The sequence below is a fragment of the Haemorhous mexicanus genome, chromosome Z (assembly GCF_027477595.1).
Source record: "Haemorhous mexicanus isolate bHaeMex1 chromosome Z, bHaeMex1.pri, whole genome shotgun sequence".
NCBI classification, from domain to species: Eukaryota; Metazoa; Chordata; class Aves; order Passeriformes; family Fringillidae; genus Haemorhous; species Haemorhous mexicanus.
Genome location: NC_082381.1, coordinates 52,222,125 through 52,239,837, shown reverse-complemented (window position 1 = coordinate 52,239,837; position 17,713 = coordinate 52,222,125). Strand labels below are relative to the sequence as shown.

Sequence of the window (17,713 nt, the reverse complement as noted above, 5' to 3'; positions counted from 1 at the left end):
GTTGTGTTTGGTTTAGATGATGAAGGCACAACTGCCTCTCTTTTTTTGCATTTGTGTTAATATTTAGCCATCTTGGCTACAATAATTGCATGTACCTTCTGTTCTCTTCCTCCCACCCCCACCTTCCTACCCTAAAGGCAGTGTTACTTGTCTGACTTTTTTTCTCCCCCACCCCCATTGTCCTTGTCTTCATTTTCAACATGTGCTCTCTGGAAAGCCACTGTCATGCCTGTGGTCCAGTGCAAGCAAGAAGATCTCAATAAAGCTGTTTATAGCATAACTGCTTTGCAGATATTTCAGTGCAATTTTCTGGTGTATAAGGCTTCCAGATCTGTGTTCAAGCTTTTAGAATTAATGAGAAATATTGCAAAGTTTTTCCAACAAGAAAAGGAATTAAATTAGTTATATTGAGAGAGCATGCTTATTTAAGAGCTGATATCAAACAGAAAATGGTTTGTGTGGCTATGCATAGCAGTCATTGGTTCTTGCCTTATCCACTTTGTTCTCAGAATCAGCTTTTCTTTTAACATTCACAATGATTTGGTGCTGTGTGTATGCATGGTGCGCTGTACCTGGCAGTGGTGTGTCAGAGCCCTTCAGATAACCACTGTTGTTACCGGCTGAATTTGCAACACAGATTGCCACCCCAACAGAGGTATGGCCACATTTCTCTAGAGTGCCACAACACTCCTGTAGCAGCTGCTGAAGGCATTTGTCATGGCAGCTGCTCTCACAAGTTACATGTAGCCTTCTGGCAGAAGGCAGCCTTGGCACTTTCTGTCATCTCTTGTCTACAGTATGTCACCAACTAACTACTTGTTATCTTTGTTTCAGGTCCTAAGTAGACTTCTGCACTTGCAGCATATCTGACTGCAGTTTCAGGTTCTGTGTTCTTCAAGAATGTTTTCCTTTTAATGGTGAAAATAAGCTCCTTTTTTTGTTGAAAAAAAGCAGTCACAGGTCCCAGTGAAAGCTTTCAATTAATTCAGTGTCAGTATATTAAACCTACAGTATTCTCACACAGGGACATGGATGTTACCCTGTTAACAATGAAAGTCAGTTCTTGCCTTATGGTTATTCAAGAAAATGAAACGAATGAATCTGCTATGGCAGTGCCAGGTACCTGCATCAGAATGTCCTTTAAAAGCTCTGTCACTAAAAGCTAGTAGAAAACAAGGCTCTCAGAAACTTCACTGTGCCCTAGTTCTTTTCAAGGTGTTCACTCAAACTGTGGAACAAGGCCATGACTGGTCCAAGAAATATGGCAGGTTTTCAAATAGAGTAGGCTGGAAAAAACAGCTTGAGAACTAGTCTAATCCTACTGGATATTAGTTTGGCTACAAATATTCATGCCACTATAACCCAGCAACCTCCTTCTTGTTTAATGCAGGCAGTGCTCTCGGGAAGCAACAGCTAGTTGAGATAATGGAATTTCAAAGTATGAATGAAGAATGTTAAGTGGTTTCCTAAAAGATATTCTGGACTGATCAGTAATGCAAGTTCACAGTAGAAATATATATTTCAGGTCATATCAAAAGCAGAAATTTTCATGGTAATGGAACATGATTAGATGGAACCATAAACATAACATTTGCTTCTAAATATAAAGACCTATTTCTTCATGTCTCACTGTAATAATGTCAGACATTCCTGTTTTGAATAAAAAGGTAATGACTTTAAGCTTTTTGCTATAGGGAGGAAAGAATGATTTACAGTATGATGTTTCTGAATTATCTGGTGGCAAGGAAAATTAAATTGTATTTATCTGAGAGGGAAAGGCAGAAAGGACTTTAAAATGTAGGTAACACCTTTTATTTCAGATCCAATTCTCTGCTGTTATGCTCCTAGAAGGAACAGAATACCAATAGTAATAACAGCAAACGAGAGGATGAAGGTAAACTGACATTGCAACTGGTGAATTCCACAGAAGAGTGTGTAAGTTTCTTACAAATCAGCATCTCATCTAAATGTATATGTATGACAGACTTTTGTACAGTCTGTCACTTTTACTCTTTTCCTTAAGGACTTCTTTCCTTATTTTACTGGGCTTTCTAACAGGGTGAAATAGCAGTGTGTGGCTGTTAGAATTTGTTCAGCCTCTGATTCTTAAGGCTAAAAAAACTTGGCTCTCTCATCCTTTCCAGGAAATGGCATGTGCTCCATCTCCCCGACCACCTTGGCAGTGTCTGCTGGTCACCTGCTTCACTGCCAGCAGTATTCTTGTGCTAGGGGATGCTAAATAGGACACAACACTCCACATGCAGCCTCACAAGTGATGAAAGCAGAAGGCAGCTTGCTCTCTGAGACCTGCTTGCTCTCTGAGACTGCAATGTCACACAGCTGACTTCTGTTAAGCTGCACACAGGTGCACATGGCTCTTACTCTAAAGCTCCCTTATCAGCTGTTTCCCAACCCATACTGTTGCATGGAGTTATTTCTGCAAGAACGAAGTAATTTGCATTGGTCTTTGTTGAAGTTACATTTCTGCAAGTCCACGTATTCAACATGTGTTGTACTGGTTTTCTATCTCTCATTGCTTTCTTTTCTTTTCTTGACCCTCCCTGCCATGTGTGGAAGCTTCTCTACCACTTTCCCATTGTCTACAGAATCAGACACCTCTTTTGGAGGGAATTAGTTTGGGCAGGTAACAAGTAGGCAGTGTAAATAGGGATCTACTTTGTAACTTAAAACATTAAAATTATCTTTCATTAGATATGTTTTTATGAAAATACGTCTTTTGTCTTAAACCTTTTACTTACAAATGAGTGACTCAAATGCAAATACTGAAAAATTTGTTTGAGCTGCTGAGAATATTCTGCCAAGCTTATGTGCAGTAAGGGCCTGTATAAATAATATATTACTTTAAAATAAATATTAGTGTATGGAAGAGCACTTCCATGTGGATTTTACTTTTTGTTTTAGAGGTGGTCAGATACAAAGGCAAGCATAAGCTGTTAAGTACTTATATATTAATTCTACAGAAGAAGCCTGTGAACCTCTCAGATGCTTTGGGTAACCTCATGCTTTTCAGGCACAGGAAGTGAACTTGTTTGGGTTTTATGGGGAACAAATTTAGTGCAATTAATTATTTGTGGTAGAATTGGCACAGACTGAAAATTGTTGGACATTGTGGCATTGGTATAAAGATGTGTAAGCTGATATAATTTGCATTTTTGCAGAAAGTCATGTAATAATCCTAGATAATAAAATAACCCCCATGTTGCACCTAAAATTTAAGGTAGAATTTGGCTGACTGAAAAAAGATTAAGGGCCTGATCACTTCATAGCTTAGTTCTGCATTTGCTTTAGATCTGTATAAACCATACTGGCCACTACAAGAAGTTATAAAACCCTTCCTGGCCCTGTTTTCATGCTTGCATGCCATCTTCTATGTCTGCATTAAAAACAATCAAAACCATCATCATAAGTTGCTGGGTTAAAAATTCTCTGTAGTTGTTGAGCTGGATTTTAGCTTGAATTAGTTCCCTGAGGTAAAAAGGAGGAAATGCTGCAGAGGTGGAAAAAAGAAGGGGGAGGGACATGGAGAATGCATACCAGTGCCAGTTTTTTGTGTGTGGAACCATAGCCACTGTTCTGCTGAAGAATAGCAACAGGCATCCTTGGAGTCCGCAGCAGGAAAACAGGATGAAAATATACAAAGAAGGAAGTCAAGAACTGAAGGGACGGAAGCTAAGAGGTAGAGCTATGAATATCAAAATGAGAAAGAGCTTACTGTATCCTTTGTTTTCTTTCACGAACCAAATAACTAAATAATCTTTATTAGGAGACGAAAAGAATAATAAAGAAGGATGGAAAAAGGGAAAATCAAAGCTTTCTGTGATGTTGAAAACTAAATGTGATTGTAGAAAGCCCAATTCAACTGTGAAGCAGCTAAGAATGAAAATCATACATATTAATACTGATTAAAGCTACCAGTGAAGGTATACAAAATAATTGGAATAAATTGCTCAGTTTGAGGGGGCTTAGTATCTACAGTATGTTTCTTGTTGAAATTTTCCTATCAAAAGAGAAAGAAAGGCACAGAGAATCATAATTTTCTCATAAGTATTCCACTGAACTCTAATTTCTTAGAAGTGTTAAAGTATATACTGTAGTTTTGTGAATGAGTACAAAAATAAGGTAACAGTAATAATAATATGTTTGTCTTTTTGAGAGGTGGTAACACAGAGTCATTGAATTGATTAGGTTGGAAAATGTCTCTAACATCAACAGTCCAACTGTCAACATAATAAAACATTATCTTTAATAAACCTTTAAACAGTGTCGAATCATGGTGCTAACTTCTTTTTTCCTGTCAGAATTCAGAGGGGCATGCAATGCAGGTATTACACAAGCAAAGGGAATTGTATGTTTAGGACTTTACTCCCAAAGAAAAACAAAATGTGGTGTGTCTTGGTATATTTTGAACCCAATTCTACACCATCCTGTTCACTCACTGGACTAAACTCAATGCAGTGAGTACAGGGTCTGTTGCAGCACTTCACCCATCCTTCCATTGGTTAGGAGCATAGTTTTCTTCTAGTTACCAATGTCCCAATTCCTCTAAGCTGCATAAGTAAATAATGAACTGGTTCTAATTAGAATCTAGACAAGCATATTGAATTTTGTAGCACTATTTACAACACTGAAGGGGGGCATAGGTGAAGGTTGAGGAAAGATTCTTGATGCTGACTTTTCCCCTGATGTTTTCTAAAAAATGCATTTATCTGTTCTTTAATTCTCTAAGTATCTTCTCCAGCTGTGTAGTTATAATTCAGCAGTGTCATGTGTTGTCATTTCTGCATTAGTAAATAGGTAGGACCTATTTACTGAGTAATTATGAAATAACCTCATAATGAAATGCAGGAAAGGGTTCTAATTAAATTTTAAAGTTGCTAAACAACTATTCAACTTTAAATAAGAATTTGCATTCCATGTATCCTAATGAGTTCTCAGAATACATTACTAAAGTATATAAATGACACGGTAAACACAAAATGTGATTTTCCACATTTCCAATGTGTAGAAAACCATTTGTAAACAAAATATACTCATACACAAGAATTCATATATTAACTTTTGGTGGAACAGTAGGGCAACCACATGAAATTTTTAATATTTTTAAATATATAAACAACAATAAAGAAAGCCTGTAAAGATTAATATCAATAACCCATGTAGTCCAGTATTTTGTCTGAAAATGTCTAGTACTAGGTGTGGAGGGTAGCATGGCACGGGGAGAGTGTTACCTCCTGGATTCTTTCAGCAATCTTAGGCTTGTGGGCATCCTCAGCCAGAGGTTGTATCTTTGCACTTAATAGTTGGAAATCAAGAAAATGAGACTATCAGACAAAGCCAGATAATCAGAGGTTTTAGTGAATATAAAATGTTGTTAAAATGTACTTCTTGTCTGTCTGATTCAGGTACTGCAACACTTATGTGCAAAGAAAAATTATTTTTTGGATATAAGATCTATTCCTAGTTTTCTTAAATTCTTACATTTTTCTGGGTTAATTTGTTTTTAAAAAATCTGGTATGTGCGCAGTCTAATACAAGTACAGTTAATGCCATAATCCGCATATCATTAGTATTACTTAAACTGTAAAAAAAAAAACCACCAAAAAACCCAGCAAACAAAAATCTCTGCACAAGTTAATCGAAGTATGAAAACTGATTTAAAACACTAATTGAACCATTATAAATAACATTAATCATCACAATATTAATTAATAATCATTTGGAATTTGTAGCAAAGCTACATGAAGTGGCTATTATAGTATTGTTTGAAATATCTTTTTGATAACTGATAAATTCAGTAAGGATAGATAGAGCTAGTCTAAGGAAAATCTTCATTAGGTTAGGAAAATAAATACACAGAACTAGTTATATTGCTAAGAATGAGTATCTAAGTCACACAGAAGCCTTACCAATAATGTAATCCTATCTTCCAGTTTCTTACTTTACCATTGTGTGTACTGATCATACTACTTTTTCTCATATTCCTTCCAGTTTTTATTGTTGAATTTTAAGTTCATTATCATTTGTACTATTTTTGTAATTGCCTTTTTTCAACTGAAGTGTCTTATACTGTTTCTCTGTGCTCACTTGGAACTTTTAAGTAGGTAATAGCAAAAACATGAAACATAATACAAGGAAACATAAACCAAACCTAATAACCCCCAATACAAAACTGTAACACCCTAAACCAAACTCCATAATCCCTAACCCTTAATTTTAACCCTAAGATATAAAATAATGCTTTACTTAGAATAATAGACTCATTCCAGTTGGAAGAGATCCTTAGGATCTTTGAGTCCAACCATTCATCCATCATTGCCAAATCTACCACTAAACCGTGTCCCTAAGTTCCACATCTACACGTTTTAAATGCATCCAATGATGGTGACTCAACCACTTATTTGGATAACTTGTTCCAATGCTTTACAACCTGTTCAGTGAAGGAATTTTTACTGACATCCAATCTAAACTTCTCCTGGAGCAATTTGAGGCCATTACCTTTTGTTCTGTCACTGGTTGCCTGGGAGAAGAGGCTGACACCCACCTGGCTGCACCTTCCTGTCCAGGGAGCTCTAGAGAGTGATAAGGTTTCCCCTGAGTTTCCTTTTCTCCAGCTAAACACCCCCAGCTCTCTCAGCCTCTCCTCAAGTTCTGGACTTGTGTTCCAGACCCTTCACCAGCTCCATTGCCCTTCTCTGGACACACTCCAGCCCCTCAATGTTCTTCTTGTTGTGAGGGGCCCAAAAAAAGGCACAGCTTCATCAGGCCAAAATAAATCTCTTTCCTAGTCCTGCTGACCACACCATTGTCATACTCATTGAACCTCAAACTGTTGCTCTCAGCCTCAGTCCAGATCCCTCTGCAGGGCTATGCTACATTACAGCAGATCAACACTCCCACCCAACTTAATTCATCTGCAGACTTACTAAATATGCTCAACCGCCTCATCCAGATCCTTGATCAAGATATTAAAAGGCATGGTCCCAATACTGATCCCTGGGGAGCACCTGTAGTTACTGGCCACCAACTGGATGTAACTCCATTCATCAAAACTCTCAGCCCAGTCATCCAGGCAATTTTTAACCCAGTGAGCAGTGGACCAATCCAAGACACAGACACGCAGATTCTCCATGAGAATGCTGTGAAAAATGTTGAAAAAGGCTTTATTAATGTCCCGGCAGACAATGTTCAGAGCCTTTCATTTGTTAAGTGGATCACTCCCTTCGTAGGGTGATCACAGGATGAGATCAGGTTGTTCAAGCAGGACCTGCCTTTCACAAGCCCCTCCTGACTGGCCTGTGCTGCAAATGCCGTACAATGACATTCAGGATGATCTGCTCTGTGCCTTTCCCTGGTACCAAGGTCAGACTGACAGGCCCATAGTTTTCTGGATCCTCCTTCTGACCCTTCTGTAGACAAACATCACATTGGCCAGCCTACAGTCATCTGAGATCCCCCATTTGACAAGGGCTAATGATAAATGATAGAATATGGCTCAGACACCACTTTCAAGAGCTCCCTCAGTATCCTCAAGTGGATTCCATCTGGCCACACAGATTTGTCTGGTTCTAAGTGTTCTAGGAAGTCACTGACCATGTCTCCTTGGATTGTGGGAGGTTCATTCTGCTCCCTGTTCCACCTCAGGGGACTGGGTACCCCAGTAACTTATTGCTTTGTCCAACTTATTGCCCTTTCAGGATACAGGAAATCAAGTACATTAAATTCTTTGTCCAGGAAAAGCTGGTTTTCTACTTTTTGGTTCACAATCCTGAAGACAATTTGGGGTGATTATTTTACAAGATGAAGATTACCAGAATGCAGCAGTTTTCTATAATGTTTCCTTCTTGTTCTAGTATTTTCAGTGATGAATAAGAAGTTAATAGGAAAACAATAGCAGGAGGTATTTTTGCTCCAAGAAGAAGAACTAACTACTTGAGTAACTACTTTTTTGTATTGCATCTCAAAAATATTATGTTTTTGTTCCTGATATGCAAGCCTGAGGAGGCATACTCTCAAAATTTTTCTCAACACTCACTTCCCTACGTAAGTCAAGGATTTTGGGTTTTATTTAATTTCAGGTAACCATATAACAGCTGGAAGAGAGGCAGCACTACCATCTTACTCTGGTATACACTATGTTACAGATAATCTACTGAAAGCAGGGTCTGTTTTGGTAACCACTTTACACACACAACCCCTCCCTTTAAAGGCACTCTGCTTTAGCTAGACTGCATGATGTGGACTGCCTCTTAAACTGAAATGTCTGCTGAGGACATTCCTTGTAAATGCTGCCACTGGCACCAGTGACACCCTGGTGTTTAGCACAATAGTTAAGAGGAGAGGAGTAGGCTAGAGGAAAAGAAATCATGAACACTACAACAATTTTTTTTGTTTGTTTGTTTGGTTGGTTGGTTGGTTGGTTGGTTGGTTGGTTTTTTGTAAAGGGTTGTCCAGATGCAGAGGATGAGTACCTGGACAGAATACCGAGAAGTAAAAGCTGGAGATGTAAGAGGCAGGCAAGGCCCAGATAGACAAGGAAAAAGGAAATTTGGTTATGTGGAGGCCTGCAGAAGAAAAAGGAATAAACAACTAAGGTGAGAAACTTGAACAGCTATGGGAAAAGGTCTGAACATGAACTGCAAGATGGTGATAAATGGGCAGATGCTAAAAGCTGGAACTCTAGAAACAGGCAGGGCTGGAAATAAATGGAAGTTTGATGGTACAGCAGAAAAGGACAGGCAGCCAGGCTGGACATGCGGTGCCTAAGAGCATAGAGATAAGAAAGATAAAACAAAGGTAGATCCCTTCAAATGCATTTTCCCATGACTGTAAAATTATAAGCAGCTATAAAGTTTTTTTAGGGCCAAAATACAGAATGTTTTCCTTTTGAAGAATATCAATACTTGAGATATTCCTAAAGCTATCCCAGGGTCGATGCAGTTAGACCTACAAAAAGTGGGTTTATTTGAAAGGCTTTTTTTTACCCTAACAAAATTGGACTATGACCTATAAATGTGCCAATTTTGCTTATCCACAGCTGTGTAATTTTCTGTATCTATCACATAGAATCACTAAGGCACTTTTTGCCAGTTGAGTCCTATTTATGCTAGGAACTTCTTCTGACCCATCTTCTATCCCTTAGCAATCATATCTTAATGCATCTCTGATACAAAATGGGCTTCTTTGCATGGTTCTAATTTTAGGTCTGCAACCTGTGCAATTCATTAGCAAGAAAAGAAGATATGGTCACAGTAGCAGAAAAGGAAACTTTTATGAAATCCACAACTGAATCCACAAAGAAATTAAGTGCTGACAACTACCTCCAGCACTAAAAAAATGGAGGTTTTGCGGTCTTCAAAGTCACCATCTAATTTTAAAATACAATATCTCTTAGTTTGCAAAAGTTGCTTCTTTAGTATATTTGCTTCAAGTATCAGTATATATTGATCTATATCTATCTATGTACAGATATCTATCTATCTATGTATATGTCTACATTGTCCAAATCTGAAAATTACTTATCATAATGTCTTTTGAAATTAAAATTCAAGTTTGTTCTTGCTTGACAGTTTTTGCGATTCCAGTTCCTGCTTTTGAAATAGGACACCGTAGCCTATTTTTCACTTTTTTCTTGGTTTTCCTGGAGCAGGTAATGAGCTTTGTTTGGTTTGGAGAAGTCCTTTCAAGAGCGATTTACTTACGTCATTTTATCTAAATCATCAGTAAATCCTTTATATGTAGTAGGATTACCAGCACATGCAGATACTAATTACTTTTAAAAATTACTTCCCATGTTTAGGTATATGAATTAAAATGTGCCTTTGCAGAATTTATATTTACTAACTCCTTTCTTTTTCCCTAATGTCCCAATCAGGTAATTGTGAGGCCTGTTTTAAAACCCTAGGTACTGCTGAAATATCAGCAAATACTATAACACTGATGTATCATGCTAGTCTTGCTCTTACAGTAGCTAAATAATGCATTCAAATCAGTATTTAGACAAGTAGCTGATATTTAACACTGGTTTTGAATTACTGCACTCAAGATTAATACAGATTTCAGAAAGTTGCAGGTTTCTCTGATGTTTTAAAACAGAGCATTGTGCAATGAGACTGTTATTAGCTATATTAATGTTTTATAAGTAGAGCAGCTGTAATTAAAAGAAATAAGCTGGCATTTTCAGTTCTTCTATTTTCTCTGTACAGGTCTTAATTACCCTACCATAAAAGCTGTAACATTTTTTCACATTTTTGGGGCCTTTCTATGTGTAATGCAGAATTCAAGCTGTTATTCCTGCATAAATTCTTTAATTTGGTCTTGCTATAACATAAAAAATATTTTAAAGTGTCACAACATGTTGCATTTACTGCATACATTCATTGGGAGGATCAGAAAACAATGTATAAAAGTATATCAGCTTCCTAGGGAACCTGACACTGCTACTGATGTTGTTTGTTTTCAATATGAAATAATGAAGAATACTTACTTCAAATATGTTTGCATTTTCCTTCTGGGTATTTTTGAAAATACCTTTCAATACAAGTTCTTATTTCAATAAAAAAACCTTAAAAGCATTGCACAGAATCAACTTCTGCTCCCAGGGTTGTTTTTACTGATGTTATTCTTTTTAATGCAGTTCCAGCAATTAATAGAAATGGTTCTGAGTGGAGACATCTGGAACACAAAGATAATTATTCTGTGTACTGTGACTTGATACAATGAGTGGAGCTAAGGATATGCTTTCTATCTCTCCAGCAGCAAAAAGTGATCTATCATCCCATGAACAGTACTAAAAGAAAAGAAATCCTATCTTGTTTTAAATAGGACTCTCTATTTCCTGTTACAGAACCCCAAAGCCTCAAACAATACTAAAAACAAAATTTGCAGATCCTGGGACAACCCCAGAGTAAGTAGTCAGAAAAGAATAGCATCTATTTTTTTGTTCCAAAGGGAATACAGAAAATGTTCTTTCCTGCTCCTGAAGATGAGAATTTATTAGACCTCTTAGCAGATAATTTAGTTTTACAGTAGATTACCAGGAATTAGTGAGATTGGTTATGTCCCTAATTATGTTTTTTTTTAAATGCCCTTAGTCTACTTTGAAAAATTTTGAAGTGGAACTTTATTATGCTTACAGAATTGTTTAAAGGAGTATAGCACTCTCAAAATAAGGGTCACAGGTGGAATGTAGGAAAGCCAATATAAAAGGTAATGGAAAAATCCACTATTTCTCTTTACTGCTTAAATTATATGATTGGGTAAATGGATTTCTCTTCTTTCTAGGAGTGTGCTTCTACATTAGTCCAGCAGCAATTAGAGAGAAGTTGCTCTACAAATTGTCTCCATGAATCATGTAGTTCATCTTTTTATTGTGTAAAACATAAAAAATTACTCCTAATCAATGCACTTCAATTTTCTATCTCAAAATCATTTATCATCCCTTTTTGGCCTAGAGTACTTCTGAGATGTTTTCCTGAAATGAAATAAAAGGAGTTGGTATTTGTTTCAGTGAGCAGAATATGGCTATGTGAGGTAAATCTTACTGTGGAAGCAACAGAGACTCTACATTTTACCTAAAAGCTCTTAACAAATTGATCAATGCATTTAGAATAATTAGTCCACATTTCAGATGTAATAGTGGTCTCTTATTTAATAAATAAAAGATGCATCTCTTGATTGCAATAATAGACTCATAGAATAGAATCATAAAACACCCTGAGTTGGAAGGGACCCAGAAGGTTCATCAAATTCAACTCCTGCCCCTGCACAGCACAATCCTCAAGAGTCACACCATGTGCCTGAAAGCATTGTCCAAATGCTTTTTGAACTCTGCCAGGCTGATGTTATGATCCTGATGCAGGGACCCTGGGGAGCCTGTTCCAGTGCCCAGCCACTACTGGGGTAAAAAACCTTTCCTAATGTCAAGCCTACATCTCCTTTGACACAACTTCAGGCCATTTCCTTGTGTACTCTCTCTGACCGCCACAGAGATCAGTGCCTGCCCCTCCTCTTCCCCTCATGAGGAAGTTGTAACTGCAGTGAGGTCTGTCCTCAGTCTCCTCCAGGCTGAACAGACCAAGCAGCCTCAGCTGCTACTCACACAGCTTCCCTCAAGGCTATTCACCATCTTTGTAGCCTCCTTTGGACACAGTCTAATAGGTTTAGATCCTTCTCATATTATGGCACTCCAAACTGCCCCCAGCCCTGGAGGTGAGGCTGCCCCAGCTCAGAGCAGAGCAGGACAATCCCCTCCCTTGCCCAGCTGGCGATGCTGTGCCCGGTGCACCCCAGGACAGGATTGGCCCTCCTGGCTGCCAGGGCACTGCTAACCCATGTTCTACTTGCCAGGACCCCCAGGTCCCTTTCCATGGCACTGCTTACAGCATCTCATTCCCAGTCTGTCCATACATCCAGGGTTGCCCCATCCCAGATGCAGAATCCAGCACTTTCCCCTGCTGAGCTTCATATGCTGGTGATTGCCCAGACCTCTGATTTGTGGAGGTCTCTCTGCAGGGCCTCTCCCTGCCTTGGAGGGAGTCAACAGCTCCTCCCAGTTTTGTATCATCTGCAAACTTGCTCAGTATCCCTTCCAGTCCTGTGTCCAGGTCATTTATGAAACTGCTGAAGAGCAGAGGGCTGAGGATGGGGCCCTGTGGAACCCCTCCAGTGACAGGTTCCCAGTCTGATGTCACCCCATTCACTGTAACCTTTGTGCCTGGCCCATGATGCTCCCATCCCATTATGTGTTTATCCAGCTGTGGGCTGCCCATTTTTTTCCCAGAAGAATCCTGTGAGAGACAATAATGAAGGCTTTACTGAAATCTAGAAACATCACAACAACTGGGCTTTCTTGGTCATCTCCCGGGCCCTTCAGAGAAAATGCTTAAAAGATGACCAGCACCGATGGACCGCAGCACCTTCAAAAGCTTTTTCCCCACAAGACCTTTCTCACTATTACTCTGAGCAGCCTGACGTCTGCTCTGCCCCTGTCCAGAGCTGAAGTTTTGCTGGCACTTCTCCAATTAACAGAGATTTTAAACTTGTTTGCTTTATGATCACTGTGTGGAGCTTTCTCCCTGAAGTCAGGATGCCTACTTTGTGATTATTCTCCTGAATAAGGGTTGAGAGAAAGGACTATCATCACTATTGTACCCTATCATCAATTCAGTGGTAAGTTACATTGACTACTAATCATCCTGGCTAGAAGGTCTATAGTAGATTCTCACACTGACATCCACATTATTTTTTTGTCTCCTAATCCTTTCCCAAAAGCTCTCAGCAGTGACAACTGCAAGCTCCATATATTCCAGTGCTCCATTACATACAATGTCACCCACCTTCACCACCTATCCCTCTTAAAGTTCCTGTAACCATCCAATATGGCACAACACTCCCACTGGGATTCACTTATGCCAGTGATGTCATGTCTCTGGGACTGGACCAAGGCTTTGAGCTCCTTTTGCTCACTCTTTAAGTTGCATATGTTTGTGTAGAAACATTTCAAGTATGATTCATTGTAGCTAACACCTCCTAGAGCAGACTGAGGATGCCTCTAGCACTCAGCTCCTCAAGTTTTGGCATGCCATCCCATTCCTTACCACCGGCAAGCCTGGTTTTGTCCCTTACCTACTTAAAAACTTGTTTAACGATCTATCTGCTGCTAGCTCCTGTGTTAGACCCTTTTCCCTCTCTGAGAAAGGTGCATCCCATCAGATGACGGTAGACCAGATGGTGTTAAAAACACCATCCCACAGTCAAAATGCTCATTTTTCCAGTTACATCAGACTCGTATGCATGTATTGGACTGATCAGTCTGCCTATTCCTTTTGTTATTCTTTCTTGCTGCTGAAATGACCAAGAAAAACACTACCTGTGTTCCTGATCCTTGAACCAATCATCCAAGGTGATGATTCAACACTGAAATGTCTTATTTTCTTAAAGATACTAAATTATTTTGAACTTTCTGACCTACAGATAGCAAGTTGCTTAACTAAATAAGGGTTCTTTCTGGCTTATATTCCTCTGAGAATTACAGAGATTTCTTTTGTGAACAGTAGTGTTTTGTCAGCTTAATGATAGTTATTAGCTCCTAGAATATAATATTCATTGTGTTCAGGTTAAAGAACAGTTAGGAGATATGATGATAGGCTACTACTTTGTCAGGAAATTATTAAATCTCTGTATTTTCTGTAGTATACAGGTGTGATATTATTCATGGCTGGACTATTGCAAGGCTTAATTAGTTGCTCTTGAGATGCCCTGGCAGAGGGGGTTCTAAAGAGTACTGTTGTCTGAATAAATATTTTGAGTCCAGTTTTGTAATCCTCTGGAAAACAATTATATTATTACAGCGGGTAAAAAGCTAGAATTCCATGTCATTATAACAGTCAAACTTCTGAAGTTTGTTTCTCTTCTGTGCTGGAGTAAAATCAAAACTTTTAAAGAATTTTCACAAGAAAAATTGCATTGTAATAGCATTTTCTGAAAAAATTATTCAGATTTTCAGTTTCATCTTCTCTCAATGGAAATAACTGCCCAACTTAGGATGTTTAAAACCTTTCTAACAAAAACTCCGTAGAGCTGACAATGTCTTATATACACGTCAGCTTGGACAATCAAGATATTGTCTCAAAAATGTGTTTTTTGAAAATGCTGCAACCAGATTTACTGATTTAAGTATTTTCTGATCAATTTGATCTTACTTGTGATGTACCTGTACACAGAAACTATGATCTAAGGTTATTCAAATTTGACTTCCATATCCATTTTTAGTTTTGCTGAAAGTAGTGGCGCCACAAATAAATCATATTCAGAATGTCGTAATGTTCCTATTGGTACATAATAATGATACTTGAAAATTTATTAAGATAGCAAAAAGTCTTCTCTAACTGTTTAAGTGAACCAGTGCAATCATTCTGTACAGCGCGTGTGAAACTCTAATGCCCACTGCCTAATATGGCACGTGGCACCAGAGAACTGAGAAGTGAGCAGGTTCAATTCTGACTCACAGATGGATATGTGCATCCAAAATTCTCATTTCAGTGTATTCTGACTCTTAAATGGCTATGTGCAAACGAAAATTCACATGGTTTAATTGGCCAACAGCATGCAAGTACAGGAAAAAAACTGTTCAAACTCATAAATTCCAGGTTGAATTTTTAAGGCTAAAAGATAGACTAGAAGTCTCTTCAACCCTATCAAAGTTTGTGCTGGAAATTTTCTGGGTCAAATTTTTAATTAGAATGTTACTTTATGGTGAGTTATACTTTTTAGGTGAAGGTGTCCTAGAACAACAGCAGGAATTTCTACATGCTTCCAAAATTACCTTCACAGCCAGTGAAAGCTGGCTTGGAAAGCCAGAAAATAAACTCTTATCTCTGGGGTCCTAATATCTAATACTGATAAAACTATTATTACTAGTGCTCAACAGGATTCTCAAAGATTTGCTGTGTTCAGCAAATGTGTCTGTCTGGTTCTTCAGAACACTGGGAGGAGGGATGCAGGCTGTATTTCAAAAAAATTTTCTCATGGTGCTTGGTTATTATATCACATAGCCTCTGAATTTGGGTTTCAAAGAGCAGATGAGAAATACCATTTACTGTCGTTTAATGAGTGTACACGCAGTTCCAGATAGGCTACTGTACTGCTTGTAAGTATGGGAAGAGATTTTTCAGAAATATTTGGAAAAATGTGGTGCTTCTGAGTGCAGATAAAGGGTTGGTTGGAACAGAAACAGAACTTACAATGCAAACAATAAGGTGCAAATGCCATTATTGGCATTAGTGTAGATCTAATTATCTTGGACCTACTTATTATAATCTAGCTCAAGAAAGGCAGGTATGTAGGTATAAGAAATTAGAGCTTTGCTCCAGCATTACAGGCATTTTGAAGGACATTGCTAGATCTTTTGAAGCCTCCTGTTATATAGAGCTGTAGACTTATCTTAGAGGCCACTATGCTTATCATCATTCTTGGGGTCAGGTTTCTTTTCTTTTATTCGTTTTTACCTACAGAACTGCAGCCCCGCACCCCTGCCTGCCGAGACTCCTGCCATCCCGGCTTGGTGCTCCTCAGACTCCTGCTGGGACAGCGGGATCGGCTGCCCCAGAGTTTTCAAGGCGAAGCCTCTCCGCCATCCCTTCCCGTCCGGGCCGAGCCGCCATCGCCGCGCGCTCCCCGCGCCACAGCGCCCCCTGCAGCCGCGGGGGAGTCACCGCGCCTGCCCCGCCCCCCGGGAGCCAGCAGCGCCCCCGCTGGCCGTGCCCGGAACTGCAGCAGAGGGAAAGGGCCCGCGGCCGAGAAGGCCGGGCCTGGGCCCCGGGCTCTGTCTGGGGTCAGCGCCCGGCCGTGCGGGTTTGTTTGCTGTGTCATACATGCAGTAAAGAAATGCTACTCCTACCCTCATCTCTTTGCCCGAGAGCCCCTTCATTTCAAAATTATAATAATTCAGTGTGTAGTATATGGTAGAGATAATTCATGCTATATATGTGTATAAAATCCAAACTATGTCTTTGACCACCCTGGTTGGGAACAGAGTCTTATTTCTATTCAATTAGTTCCTGGACAATGTTAAGATAACATGAAGTCTGTTAACGTATGAATGAAACCTTCTTGGGCCATGATTGCTGATTTCCCTGGAATGTCTAAGCCACTCACAAGGAGTTGCACCTGGGAAGATAGCATCTACCAAACTCGAGCACCAGCACCACTCTGCTACATGTGAATGCAGGCTCTTCCGAAAAGTTCAGACAACCATCCAGACATCTGGACTGGCTTTTGTATATTTCTGCGTCTGTATGGTCCCGGTTCTACATGTGAAGGGACACGAACCTTCTGTCATTTCTGCCTCCAGAAGAATAAATGGGATATAAGCTAGCGGCATGAAGCAGTCGGGGTGAACCTCTGAGGAGACGCTGGCACTCTGTCAGTCTGATCCAGGTTCACCCAGTGCCGACTTCTGGGGATGACGCTGCCTTGGCTGTGGTGGTTTTTCAAAATTCTGTTTTTGTTATTGATCGAATAAATCTTTGTTAAATTTTATTATAAATTTGGCTGCCGATTTGATCATTTATAACAAGTGGGAGGGGGTTTATATTTTCCATTCCAAGGGAGGCTCCTGCCTTCCTTAGCAGACATCTGGCTTTCAAACCAAGACAATCATGAAAATGTTGGTTTCTGTAGATGAAAACATGAAGGTATATAGATGTAGAGATTTTCATATGAATACAGATATGTACTTTTTTTTCATTTTTGCAGAAAACCAGGAGAGGCGTGGAACTGAGTTATTTTCCTGTTTATTGATATATGACTCTGAAAAGTGTGACATATTTTGTTTCTTAAAGACTGCAGCCACAACCCCAAGTTAATACCCCCTTGTAAACAGAATCAACAGGTTTTTTTCCATGAACTTCAATATACTGTCCCTGAGCCCAAGCTACAGCCCATGTAGCTTCCACTCAGAAGTGACTGCAAATGTGATTCTGTGTCTCCTTATCTGTTTCCCAAGCCCCAAAACTAACTAGGGCTTGCTGGAGATTCAAGCTGATGTTTGAACTGCAGCCATACATTTCTAGTCTTCTTCACTGGTCTCACAGGCAGAATTACAACAATCTTTGTCAGATATATATCTTCCTATGGATTCCTGAAAAAGTAGGAATCAAAAAGGACTGTATTTTCCAGTCTCTCACACAGAAGA

General features: G+C 39.2%; 1 long non-coding RNA gene across 1 annotated transcript; it reads left to right on the top strand.

Moving 5' to 3' along the window:
* The first annotated feature begins 8,467 nt into the window (after positions 1-8,467).
* On the top strand, positions 8,468-17,065 carry LOC132322280 (uncharacterized). Its single transcript, XR_009485073.1, has 2 exons — positions 8,468-8,612; positions 9,222-17,065. It is a non-coding gene; the product is annotated as an uncharacterized LOC132322280 (long non-coding RNA).
* The last annotated feature ends 648 nt before the right edge of the window (positions 17,066-17,713 follow it).